Consider the following 10,966-nt stretch of genomic DNA (forward strand, 5'->3'; position numbering starts at 1 on the left):
AGTAGGTGTGTCCGAACTTTTTACTGGTACTGTACATCAAGAAAAAAAGATTTGGTTGTAAAAAAACAAAAACGTATCCTTTAACAATTGAAAATAAATTAAACATGTAAAGCAATGAAAATATATTGATGAATAAAAAAGCAATACAAAATAAAGTGGATAAACAATATAGCTGCCAGATTTCAATATTTTTCAGACTCCAGAAATAAACATGTCTAATTCTTTCACTCATTAAATCCATAATTCACCCCTCTGTTACTTGGTACTTGTCCATGGGACTGGCTGACATTCAATCACTCACCCATTCTCACTCTTTCCCTAACTCATTCCCTCCCTCACTCACAAACTCCCTCTCTCACTCACTCACCAGGGGTGGAAAGAATACTTAAATATCTTACTTAAGTAGTACTGTTACTTTAATGAATTTTTACTGAAGTACTGTTTAAGTAAAATTACTAACTTTAAAAAATACTCAAAGTAACGAGTAGTTGTGGCTCGTGCTAACTCGTATTAGCTGTGAAGTCATCAGTCACTCTTAAAGGGAAAGGCTTTCTTACAGGTGAATAAAACAGAAATGTGTATATATACTGAAAAATATATAAATGCCACATGCAACATTTTCAAAGATTTTACTGAGTTACAGTTCATATAAGGAAATCAGTCAATTGAAATAAATTCATTAGGCCCTAATCTATGGATTTCACATGACTGGGCAGGGGCGCAGCCATGGGTATAGGCCCACCCACTTGGGAGCGGGCCACCCAATCAGAATGGCTTTTTACCCACAAAAGGGCTTTATTACAGACAGAAATACTCCTCAATGTCATCAGCTGTCCGGGTGGCTGGTCTCAGACGATGTGATGTGGTCTGCGATTGTGAGGCCGGTTGGACGTCCTGACAAATTCTCTAAAACAACGTTATGGTAGAGAAATTAATATTCAATTCTCTGGCCACAGCTCTGGTGGACATTCCTGCAGTCAGCATGCCAATTTCATGCTCCCTCAAAACTTGAGACATCTGTGGCATTGTGTAGTGTGACAAAACTGCATATTTTAGAGTGGCCTTTTATTGTCCCCAGCACAATGCTCATGCTGGAAAGGTTAATCAGCTTCTTGATATACCACACCTGTCAGGTGGATGGATTATCTTGGCAAAGGAGAAATGCTCACTAACAGGGATGTAAACAAATGTGTGCACACAATTTGAAATAAATACTTTGTTTCTGTACAGTCTTGGTAAAATGTTTTGAGAATGACACAAATACTAATTTTCACAAAGTCTGCTGCCTCAGTTTTGATGTTAGCAATTTGTATATACTCCAGAATGTCATGAAGAGTGATCAGATGAATTGCAATTAATTGCAAAGTCCCTCTTTGCCATGAAAATGAACTTAATCCCCCAAAAACATTTCCACTGCATTTCAGCTCTGCCACAAAAGGACCAGCTGCCATCATGTCAGTGATTCTCTTGTTAACACAGGTGAGAGTGTTGACGAAGACAAGGCTGGAGATCACTCTGTTATGCTGATTGAGTTAGAATAACAGACTGGAAGCTTTAAAATGAGGGTGGGTGCTTGAAATCATTGTTCTTCCTCTGTTAACCATGGTTACCTGCAAGGAAACATGTGCCGTTGTCATTGCTTTGCACAAAAAGGGCTTCACAGGCAAAGATATTGCTGCTAGTAAGATTGCATCTAAATCAACCATTTATCAGATCATCAAGAACTTCAAGGAGAGAGGTTCAGTTGTTGTGAAGAAGGCGTCAGGGCGCCCAAGAAAGTCCAGCAAGTGCCAGGACCGTCTCCTAAAGTTGATTCAGCTGCAGGATCGGGGCACCACCAGTGCAGAGCTTGCTCAGGAATGGCAGCAGGCAGGTGTGAGTGCATCTGCACGCACAGTGAGGCGAAGACTTTTGGAGGATGGCCTGGTGTCAAGAAGGGCAGCAAAGAAGCCACTTCTCTCCAGGAAAAACATCAGGGACAGACTGATATTCTGCAAAAGGTACAGGGATTGGACTGCTGAGGACTGGGGTAAAGTCATTTTCTCTGATGAATCTCCTTCCCGATTGTTTGGGGCATCCGGAAAACACCTTGTCCGGAGAAGACAAGGTGAGTGCTACCATCAGTCCTGTGTCATGCCAACAGTAAAGCATCCTGAGACCATTCATGTGTGGGGTTGCTTCTCAGCCAAGGGAGTGGGCGCACTCACAATTTTGCCTAAGAACACAGCCATGAATAAAGAATGGTACCAACACATCCTCCAAGAGCAACTTCTCCCAACCATCCAAGAACAGTTTGGTGACGACCAATGCCTTTTCCAGCATGATGGAGCACCTTGCCATAAGGCAAAAGTGATAACTAAGTGGCTCTGGGAACAAAACATCGAAATTGTGGGTCCATCGCCAGGAAACTCCCCAGACATTAATCCCATTGAGAACTTGTGGTCGATCCTCAAGAGGCGGGTGGACAAACAAAACCCACAAATTCTGACAAACTCCAAGCATTGATTATGCAAGAATAGCTGCCATTAATCAGTATGTGGCCCAGAAGTTAATTGACAGCATGCCAGTGCGGATTGCAGAGGTCTGGAAAAAGAAGGGTCCACCCTGCAAATATTGACTCTTTGCATAAACTTAATGTAATTGTCAATAAAAGCCTTTGACACTTATGGAATGCTTGTAATTATACTTCAGTATACCATAGTAACATCTGACAAAAATATCTCATAACACTGAAGCAGCGAACTTTGTGAAGACCAATACTTGTGTCATTCTCAAAACTTTTGACCACGACTGTACATATGGAACATTTCCGGGATCTTTTATTTCAGCTCATGAAACATGGGACCAACACTTTACATGTTGCGTTTTATATTTTTGTTCAGTATGGTTACTTTACACCTCTGCCATCATCACATTTTTAGGTCTGCGAACTGAGTGAGGCGTTTGGTTTATATATTATAGCATCCAGAGGGACAGGGCCACGAACTCGGGTCGCTTGCGTGAAAGGCAACCATGCGTCGCATCGCGGCAATAGGGTTAAGTGCAAAGTGGCTCATTAGCAAGGATCGCTACAATATAATTATGCTGCATTGAAGGTTTGATGAAATATTAGCAGGGTTCATAGACATGATTACAGTTAATAACTTGTAAGTACAGTTATTTTAAAGTAACATTCCGTCTCAAGTTATAATAGATCATTTCAATATAAGTAACGCAGAAATTACTACTTCTTTAGTGACACTTTCACACTCACTTTGGAAGGTATATCTGAAATCGGTAGACAGTCCCTAAAAAATACATTTACATTACAGAGCAGCACACAAGTATTAAATCCAGATTTTCGATGCTACTCCACCTCCCCAAATCAAAATCAAGCATGGATGCCAATGTGTTCCTCCAGGCAGTGTTAGGTTTCCTTCATCTTGGAAGTGCCTTTGGCTATAGGATTGTTAGGTGCTGTTCATTGATTTTCTGCCACTCCTTGATGCGTGGCTGTTTGGTTTGTCACTGTGGTTTTTGCTCTACTTCTATATACACTTGCCTGTTGGGCTCCTGCTTGTCTGTCTGTGGCGTTTGTGCTGATTTGAATGATTGTCTGCAGCAAACCTGTCTGCTGCAACTTTGCATGGTTTCTTGGAATGGCTATGATCATAATGCTTAACACTTAACCCATATTGTCTACCCTAAGTAGGGGCTAGTCGTTTCTGGAAAGGGCCGGCCCTTTAATATGGCAGTTGTCTGCTCTTATCTCTCTGAAGAGATTTAGTGTGTTTTGCTATTACTTGGAATTGCCTTTGGCGTATCTGCCTGTGTGCTGCCTTGAAGCTCTGGAATGTTGTACGCTAAGATGATGTGAATGTCAGCTGCAAGAAATTAAAAACATACCTACCATTGCAATGAGTTGTCATAAATATGTTCTATGCCCATCCCCAAGATCAGCTGTACGTAGTACTTCCTGAAGCAAGGCCACCGGAGTGAAGTAAAAGTAGTCAGAAATATAAAATATTAAAGTAAAGTACAGATACCCCAAAAAACTACTTAAGCAGTACTTTAAAGTATTTTTACTGAAGTACTTTACACCACTGGAAAGCATAATAAAATCTTGTATGTAGCCTATTCCAGTTTTCCTGCACTCTTAAATCTGGTTGTCACTAGTAACAGCCACAAAAGTCAAAACTGTCTATATCTTAAAAATGTATGAAAACAAACATTAGCATATGGAATTGTTTTAAGGTCATACCAAGGATCAAGGAAGTTTGTTTTGAAGTGTCTGTCCTATATCTGAGAGACACCATATAAGAAAGATCAGGAAACTTAAGCAAAAAATGTTTTACCCCTTTTTTGTGGCACTAAACTACTTCCATATATACAGTGCCTTCTGAAAGTATTCAGATATTTCCATTTACATCATTTAGCAGACGCTCTTCTCCAGAGCGACCCCTTGACTTTTTCCACATTTTGTTAAGTTACAGCCTTATTCTAAAATGGATTAAATAAAAAAAATCCTCAGCAATCTACACACAATACCCCATAATGACAAAACATTTCTGCAGCATTGAAGGTCCCCAAGAACACATTGGCCTCCATCACTCTTAAATGGAAGAAGTTTGGAACCACCAAGACTCTTCCTAGAGCTGGCCACCCGGCCAAACTGAGCAATTGGGGGAGAAGGGCCTTGGTCAGGGAGGTGGCCAAGAACCCGATGGTCACTCTGACAGAGCTCTAGAGTTCCTCTGTGGAGATGGGAGAACCTAATAATGGGAGTCGTTGTCCACAAAGCAGCACCGCAGGCTGTCAAGCGCCCGCCTATCCTTGCTTTGGATTGGTGGATACATCTAATTATTTTAATACTTTTTTGAATATTCAATGAGGGTTGTTGACTTCAACGGCCTGTACTAGCCTCATACCATGAATATGCATAGCCATCTCGAGACAACTCCGATATAAAGTGTTTTTTCTCAAAGTTGCCGGGATATCACGTGTCCTACTTATATCAGTACACTCGTAGCAACCTAAGCATTACGAAACTTCTATTCAATCAAATAAACCTCACATAGAAAATAAGCCATTCACTGTTTTGTTGAACAAATTCGACACTCTCCTTGCTTGGTGGGCAGAAAAACAAAACAAAAATGCCACCTGCTGGAGGGAGACAGATTTTCCACCGAGTTGGGCCTCTCTTTACCTCTTCATCTCTGGTTAGGCTAATAAACACTGCTAGCTCCTGCTAGCTGTGAAGTCATCAGTCACTCTTAAAGGGAAAGGCTTTCTTACAGGTGAATAAAACAGAAATGTACACTACCGTTCAAAGTTTTGGGGTCACTTAGAAATGTCCTTGTTTTCCATGAAAACATACATGAAATGAGTTTCAATAGGAAATATAGCAAAATGCATAGGAAATGTAGTCATTGACAAGGTTAGAAATAATGATTTTTAATTGAAATAATAATTGTGTCCTTCAAACTTTGCTTTCGTCATGAAAAAAAAAGTAGGAAAATGTATGCACTCACTAACTGTAAGTCGCTCTGGATAAGAGCGTCTGCTAAATGACTAAAATGTAAAATGTAAAATGTCAAATAATCCTATTTTTGCAGCAATTACAGCCTTGCAGACCTTTGGCATTCTAGTTGTCAATTTGTTGAGGTAATCTGAAGAGATATCACCCCATGCTTCCTGAAGCACCTCCCACAAGTTGGATTGGCTTGATGGGCACTTCTTACGTACCATACGGTCAAGCAGCTCCCACAACAGCTCAATAGGGTTGAGATCCGGTGACTGTGCTGGCCACTCCATTATAGACAGAATACCAGCTGACTGCTTCTTCCTTAAATAGTTCTTACATAGTTTGGAGCTATGCATTGGGTCATTGTCCTGTTGTAGGAGGAAATTGGCTCCAATCAAGCGCCGTCCACAGGGTATGGCATGGCGTTGCAAAATGGAGTGATAGCCATCCTTCTTGAAGATCCCTTTTACCCTGTACAAATCTCCCACTTTACCACCACCAAAGCAACCCCAGACCATCACATTGCCTCCACCATGCTTGACAGAGCTCTATCATACTATCCAGGTCTGTGCCCAAACAGTTTGAGCTTCTACTTCTAAAAATGCACCTTTCCAGAAATGTCTCTCACTGTTGCCGCTTGCTACAGACCCCCCTCAGCCCCGAGCTGTGCCCTGGACACCATATGTGAACTGATTGCCCCCCATCTATCCCCAGAGTTCGTACTGCTTGGTGACCTAAACTGGGATATGCTTAACACCCCGGCCAACCTACAATCTAAACTAGATGCCCTCAATCTCACACAAATTATCAACGAACCTACCAGGTACAACCCTAAATCTGTAAACATGGGCACCCTCATAGATATCATCCTGACAAATGTACCCTCTAAATACACCTCCGCTGTCTTCAAACAGGATCTCAGCGATCACTGCCTTATTGCCTGCGTCCGTAATGGGTCCGCCGTCAAACGACCACCCCTCTCACTGTCAAACGCTCCCTAAAACACTTTAGCGAGCAGGCCTTTCTAATTGACCTGGCCCGGGTATCCTGGATGGATATTGACCTCATTATGTCAGTAGAGGATGCCTGGTTGTTCTTTAAAAGTAATTTCCTCTCAATCTTAAATAAGCATGCCCCATTCAAAAAATGCAGAACTAAGAACAGATATAGCCCCTGGTTCTCCTCAGACTTGACTGCCCTTGACCAGCACAAAAACATCCTGTGGCGTACTGCATTAGCATCGAACAGCCCCCGCGATATGCAACTTTTCAGGGAAGTCAGGAACCAATATACACAATCAGTTAGGAAAGCAAAGGCTAGCTTTTTCAAACAGAAATGTGCATCCTGTAGCACTAACTCCAAAAAGTTTTGGGACACTGTAAAGTCCATGGAGAATAAGAGCACCTCCTCCCAACTGCCCACTGCACCGAGGCTAGGAAACACTGTCACCACCGATAAATCTACAATAATCGAGAATTTCAACAAGCATTTTGCTACGGCTGGCCATGCTTTCCACCTGGCTACCACTACCCCGGCCTTCAGCTCTGCACCCTCCGCTGCAACTTGCCCATGCCCCCCTATTACTAGCCTGTTCAACCTCTCTTTCGTAACGTCTGAGATCCCCAGAGATTGGAAAGCTACCGTGGTTATCCCCCTCTTCAAAGGGGGTGACACTCTAGATCCAAACTGTTACAGACCTATATCCATCCTGCCCTGCCTTTCGAAAATATTTGAAAGCCAAGTTAACAAATAGATCACCGACCATTTCGAATCCCACCGTACCTTCTCCGCAATGCAATCCGGTTTCCGAGCTGGTCATGGGTGCACCTCAGCCACGCTCAAGGTCCTAAACTATATTATAACCGCGATCGATAAAAGACAGTACTGCGCAGCGGTCTTCATCGACCTGGCCAAGGCTTTCGACTCTGTCAACCACCGCATTCTTATTGGCAGACTAAATAGCCTTGGTTTCTCAAATGACTGCCTCGCCTGGTTCACCAACTACTTCTCAGATAGAGTTCAATGTGTCAAATCGGAGGGCCTGTTATCTGGACCTCTGGCAGCCTCTATGGGGGTGCCACAGGGTTCAATTCTCGGGCCGACTATTCTCTGTGTATATCAATGATGTCGCTCTTGCAGCTGGTGATGCTCGGATTGGACACTGTGTTAACAAACCTCCAAACGAGCTTCAACGCCATACAACACTCCTTCTGTAGCCTCCAACTGCTCTTAAACACTAGTAAAACTAAATGCATACTCTTCAACCGAACGCTGCTTGTACCCGCCCACCCGACTAGAATCACTACTCTCGGCGGGTCTGACCTAGAGTATGTGGACAACTACAAATACCTAGGTGTCTGCTTAGACTGTAAACTCTCCTTCCAGATTCACATTAAGCATCTCCAATCAAAAGTTAGATCTAGAATCCTTCACTCATGCTGCCAAACATGCCCTCGTAAAACTGACTATTCTACCGATCCTTGACTTTGGCGATGTCATTTACAAAATAGCCTCCAACACTCTACTCAGAAAATTGGATGTAGTCTATCACAGTGCCATCGGTTTTGTCACCAAAGCCCCATATACTACTCACCATTGTGACCTGTACGCTCTTGTTGGCTGGCCCTCACTACATATTCGTCGCCAAACCCACTGGCTCCAGGTCATCTATAAATCACTGCTACGCAAATCCCCGCCTTATCTTAGCTCACTGGTCACTATAGCAACACCCACCCGTAGTCTGCGCTCCAGCAGGTATATCTCACTGGTCATCCCCAAAGCCAACACCGCCTTTGGCCACCATTCCTTCCAGTTCTCTGCTGCCAATGACTGGAACAAACTGCAAAAATCTCCCTCACTAACTTTAAGCATCAGTTGTCAGAGCAGCTTAACAATCACTGCACCTGTACACAGCCATTCTGAAATTAGCCCACCCAACTACCTCATCCCCATATTGTTATTTATTTTGCTAATTTGCACCCCAGTATCTCTATTTGCACATCATCTTTTGCACATCTATCATTCCAGTGTTAATACGAAATTGTAACTATTTTGCACTATGTCCTATTTATTGCCTTACCTCCATAATTTACTACATTCGCACACACTGTATATATATTTTCTGTTGTATTTTTTACTTTATGTTTTGTTTACCCCATACAGTGAGGGAAAAAAGTATTTGATCCCCTGCTGATGTTGTACGTTTGCCCACTGACAAAGAAATGATCAGTCTATAATTTTAATGGTAGGTTTATTTGAACAGTGAGAGACAGAATAACAACAGAAAAATCCAGAAAAACGCATGTCAAAAATGTTATAAATTGATTTGCATTTTAATGAGGGAAATAAGTATTTGACCCCTCTGCAAAACATGACTTAGTACTTGGTGGCAAAACCCTTGTTGGCAATCACAGAGGTCAGACGTTTCTTGTAGTTGGCCACCAGGTTTGCACACATCTCAGGAGGGATTTTGTCCCACTCCTCTTTGCAGATCTTCTCCAAGTCATTAAGGTTTCGAGCCTGACGTTTGGCAACTCGAACCTTCAGCTCCCTCCACAGATTTTCTTTGGGATTAAGGTCTGGAGACTGGCTAGGCCACTCCAGGACCTTAATGTGCTTCTTCATGAGCCACTCCTTTGTTGCCTTGGTCGTGTGTTTTGGGTCATTGTCATGCTGGAATACCCATCCGTGTTCTTGGGGTCATAGGCAGCATTCCTCCTCCTCCAAACACGGCGAGTTGAGTTGATGCCAAAGAGTTCAATTTTGGTCTCATCTGACCACAACACTTTCACCCAGTTCTCATCTGAATCATTCAGATGTTCATTGGCAAACTTCAGACAGGTATGTATATGTGCTTTCTTGAGCAGGGGGACCTTGCGGGCGCTGCAGGATTTCAGTCCTTCACGGCGTAGTGTGTTACCTGTTTTCTTGGTGACTATGGTCCCAGCTGCCTTGAGATCATTGACAAGATCCTCCCGTGTAGTTCTGGGCTGATTCCTCACTGTTCTCATGATCATTGCAACTCCACGAGGTGAGATCTTGCATGGAGCCCCAGGCCGAGGGAGATTGACAGTTATTTTGTGTTTCTTCCATTTGTGAATAATCGCACCAAGCTGCTTGGCGATGGTCTTGTAGCCCATTCCAGCCTTGTGTAGGTCTACAATCTTGTCCCTGACATCCTTGGAGAGCTCTTTGGTCTTGGCCATGGTGGAGAGTTTGGAATCTGATTGATTGATTGCTTCTGTGGACAGGTGTCTTTTATAAAGGTAACAAACTGAGATTAGGAGCACTCTCTTTAAGAGTGTGCTCATAATCTCAGCTCGTTACCTGTATAAAAGACACCTTGGAGCCAGAAATCTTTCTGATTGAGAGGGGGTCAAATACTTATTTCCCTCATTAAAATGCAAATCCATTCATAAATATTTTGACATGCGTCTTTCTTGATTTTTTTGTTGTTATTCTGTCTCTCACTGTTCAAATAAACCTACCATTAAAATTATAGACTGATAATTTCTTTGTCAGTGGGCAAACGTACAAAATCAGCAGGGGATCAAATACTTTTTTTCCCTCACTGTATGTAACTCTGTGTTGTTGTTGTTTTTATCGCACTGCTTTGCTTTATCTTGGCCAGGTCGCAGTTGTAAATGAGAACTTTTTCTCAACTGGCTTACCTGTTTAAATAAATAAAATAAGATGGCATCAAGCACTCCTCCAGCATCTTTTCATTTGGTCTGCGTCTCACAAATGTTATTCTTTGTGATCCGAACACCTCAAACTTCGATTCGTCTGACCATAACACTTTTTTACAATCTTCCTCTATCCAGTGTCTGTGTTCCTTTGCCATCTTAATCTTTTTTTTTCATTTGCCAGTCTGAGATATGGCTTTTTCTTTGCAACTCTGCCTAGAAGGTCAGCATCCCGGAGTCGCCTCTTCACTGTTGACGTTGAGACTGGTGTTTTGCGGGTACTATTTAATGAAGCTGCCAGTTGAGGACCTGTGAGGCGTCTGGTTCTCAAACTAGACACTCTAATGTATTTGTCCTCTTGCTCAGTTGTGCACCGGGGCCTCCCACTCCTCTTTCTATTCTGGTTAGAGACAGTTTGCACTGTTCTGTGAAGGGAGTAGTACACAGCGTTGTACGAGATCTTCAGTTTCTTGGCAATTTCTCACATGGAATAGCCTTCATTTCTCAGAACAAGAATAGACTGATGAGTTTCAGAAGAAAGTTATGTGTTTCTGGCCATTTTGAGCCTGTAATCGAATCCACAATTGCTGATGCTCCAGATACTCAACTAGTCTCAGGAAGGCCAGTTGTATTGCTTCTTTAATCAGCACAACAGTTTTCAGCTGTGCTAACATAATTGGAAAGGGTTTTCAAATGATCAATTAGCCTTTCAAAATGATAAACTTGGATAGGCAAACACAACGTGCCATTGGAACACAGGACTGATGGTTGCTGATAA

Source organism: Coregonus lavaretus (assembly GCF_964263955.1).
Source record: "Coregonus lavaretus genome assembly, chromosome: 10".
Taxonomy (NCBI): Eukaryota; Metazoa; Chordata; class Actinopteri; order Salmoniformes; family Salmonidae; genus Coregonus; species Coregonus lavaretus.